General features: G+C 40.7%; 1 long non-coding RNA gene across 1 annotated transcript; it reads right to left on the bottom strand.

Annotated features, from left to right (window-relative positions):
* Positions 1–405: 405 nt before the first annotated feature.
* Positions 406–2,438, bottom strand: LOC106725301. Its single transcript, XR_001361167.1, has 3 exons — positions 2,320–2,438; positions 2,093–2,238; positions 406–470 (listed from the first exon to the last, which is right to left on the bottom strand). It is a non-coding gene; the product is annotated as an uncharacterized LOC106725301 (long non-coding RNA).
* Between the last annotated feature and the right edge of the window lie 245 nt (positions 2,439–2,683).

Genomic DNA, 2,683 nt, shown 5'->3' with positions numbered 1-2,683 from the left:
TGCAGGCTGTGCTTTCCTGCTCATGGATCACCGGATCACTGCAGAGACCGGGGGCAGGCCCTGCTGGGTACTGCCTGTGGGGAACTTGCCTGCCTGCAGTATGCAAATTAGCCGCCATCTTTGATGGTGGCTAATTTGCATATGGCACTGATTAGCCAATGGGAAGCGTAGCGAAGGTACAGTCAATTACCCTTTTTGTCTTTTATTAGATAGGATTAGGAGAAATTCCAGCTGTAAGTGCTGATTGTGGGAGCAGGGGGCTGAAAATTGCTCCTTTTGGTGGATCATGTTTTAAATTTCTGTGCTAGAGTGCAGGTAAGGTTTTCTATGAGATCTCAGGGAAGATACGCAAGGTTAGGACTCTGCAATTATGAATATTTTTGGAAACAATAGTAAGCACTTACTGTTTGAAACCAATCGGGATCCAACCTTGGATGTTGGGTGAGGTCAATCCCAACAACATGGTTTTTCTATGGGAAAGGAGAATGAATGAAGAGTTGGTGGTTGAGTAGGTAACTGATCTCTCCAAATTCATTCACTGAATGACTGAGAAAGACAATAAAAACGGCCTCTGACAGTAGCTGGAGGAAGACAAATACGCAAAGATTGCGTGGGAAGCCCTACAACTCTTGGAAAAGGTCTTCTAGGCAAGAAACAACTAAGAAACATGCCCATTTTACCTTAATAATTTACCCATTAATATTCCCACCCTCCTTTTTCATGTAGAGATCTGCAACTTAAAAAAAAAACAATGATTGAAATGCTGTCAAGCAGTGAGATAATTCTTTATTTGCTCCCCAGGACAAGGGGAAGTTCATTTTCACAGGAAGGAGTCTTTGCATTGCCAACAGCGTAGAAAACCCAAGAGCCAAGACTTTCTCAAGGAAAACCTTCCAGAGCAAATCCAAACCACTGAAGTTTCATCATCAAAAGGGACGCAGAATACCAGCATTTTCTGTTTCCTCATTCTACAAGAGCCATCTTACTTCCTGTTTCCAAAAGTTAAAACTGGTTGCTTAATTATTGATTTTTTTAAAAGCATGTGGACAAACACACTAAGAGTTAAGAAGAGTGTTCTTGTACTGTAAGAGTTCATTCAACAAACTTCAGAATACACGTTTCAAAGTCAAAAAGAACAAATCCTGTCTCTGTAGCTCATTGGCTGTGTGACCCAGAGCGAACTGCCTGACCTCTCTGTCCTGTTCCCTTAAAAAGACGGTGAGAATATCCTCCCAATAGGATTCCATTGAAGACCAATTGAAATAATAATTATAAACCACATAGCCAGTGCCTACAAAATCACTCAATACTTTGGCTATATTGTAATTATGACAACACCTTGACCACCTGCCTCTCAGTGCGGATGCTGAAAAAGCAAGGTGCATCCTTGTCCTGTCACCTCGCAGCTCAAAGAAGCCATGACACCCCCTCCTACCCCAACAGATGACAGGTGTGGAGGGGGGGGTCTGAGAAAGATTTTTGTTCCTAGGTGAAAGTGAAAGGCATGTTCTTTTCTCTTGCCATCTTGGCAGACCTTTACCTCTACACTCGTACGAGGCCAAGTAAGACTTGCTATCTGAAGATGTGGCCATCATTTGGTGACCACAAAGCAGTAAAACTAAAGACAAGACCTAAACATGCTACCAATGTTGGAGAGGAAAGAAAGGAAGAGCAAGGGACCCCCACAACATTGTCACCAACCAATCTGGAAACACCTACCTCTAAACATCTTACCAAGTTCACACTCTGTGTCCTTTCTGAACAGGTAGATTGTTTCTCCCAGTTTAGTATTCTGCATATGACTAAAGGACATGTTCTGACTCAGATTAAGCATTGGGACCTACAATATTACAGGGGTTCCAAAGATATAAGATAAAGGTAACTCAAGAACAATGCAGCATAACTGCCAAATCTGTGAATAACCAGCCTAAAACAATTTGTTAATTCATAGAAATATTTACCTGCAGAGCAAGAACCAGCTGGAATGATTCCAGGCTTCCTCAGCCTCCAAATGAATTTAAAATAAATGTTAGACTTCTCTGGAAGGAATTTCAAAACACCTCATTCATTGAGAAATTACTTACTTACCTACCCTCCAGGCACAGCTATGAAGACCACAGAGTTCATGAGAGTCAGGGTTGTGTTGTTTTGTTTTGTTTTTTGTATTTACAGAGCAAACATCTCTGGAGAGACTGATAATTTCATTTTGTTTTCATAATAATTCATCTTCGTAATATCCTAGTGGGGAGGAGAGATGAAAGATCATTGCTACCATTTTAGAGAGGAAAAGATACAAAGAACATGAAATTAAGGGATTACCTTTAAACCATAGTCAAAATGTAGCCCCACAATAAAGACAGCCAGCGGAGGTTAGATTCCAGATATCTTAAATCCCTGTCAGGCGCTCGCCTGATGACGCAACAATAATCCAAATGAATGACTCAGGTCCTTGCACCTCCCAGAAGCTATGCTCAGATGAAGAGAGAACACAGATCAAAAAGGCGAATCAAGCCAGCTCGTTCAAACCATTGTCGTGAAGGCATCCTGGCCATATTTTGACTTCTAAAATTTGAAATAATAATCATAAAATAAAATAGACAGAAAAGGGGAAAAATATAAGACAATCAGCAACACAAAAGAATATAAAAGCTTACTTAAAAGTCAGAGGAATTTTCAAAGAATG

Source organism: Myotis brandtii, unplaced genomic scaffold, assembly GCF_000412655.1.
Source record: "Myotis brandtii unplaced genomic scaffold, ASM41265v1 scaffold154, whole genome shotgun sequence".
NCBI classification, from domain to species: domain Eukaryota; kingdom Metazoa; phylum Chordata; class Mammalia; order Chiroptera; family Vespertilionidae; genus Myotis; species Myotis brandtii.
The sequence above is the reverse complement of the archived record's forward strand: the minus strand, read 5'-3'. Positions and strand labels throughout refer to the sequence as shown.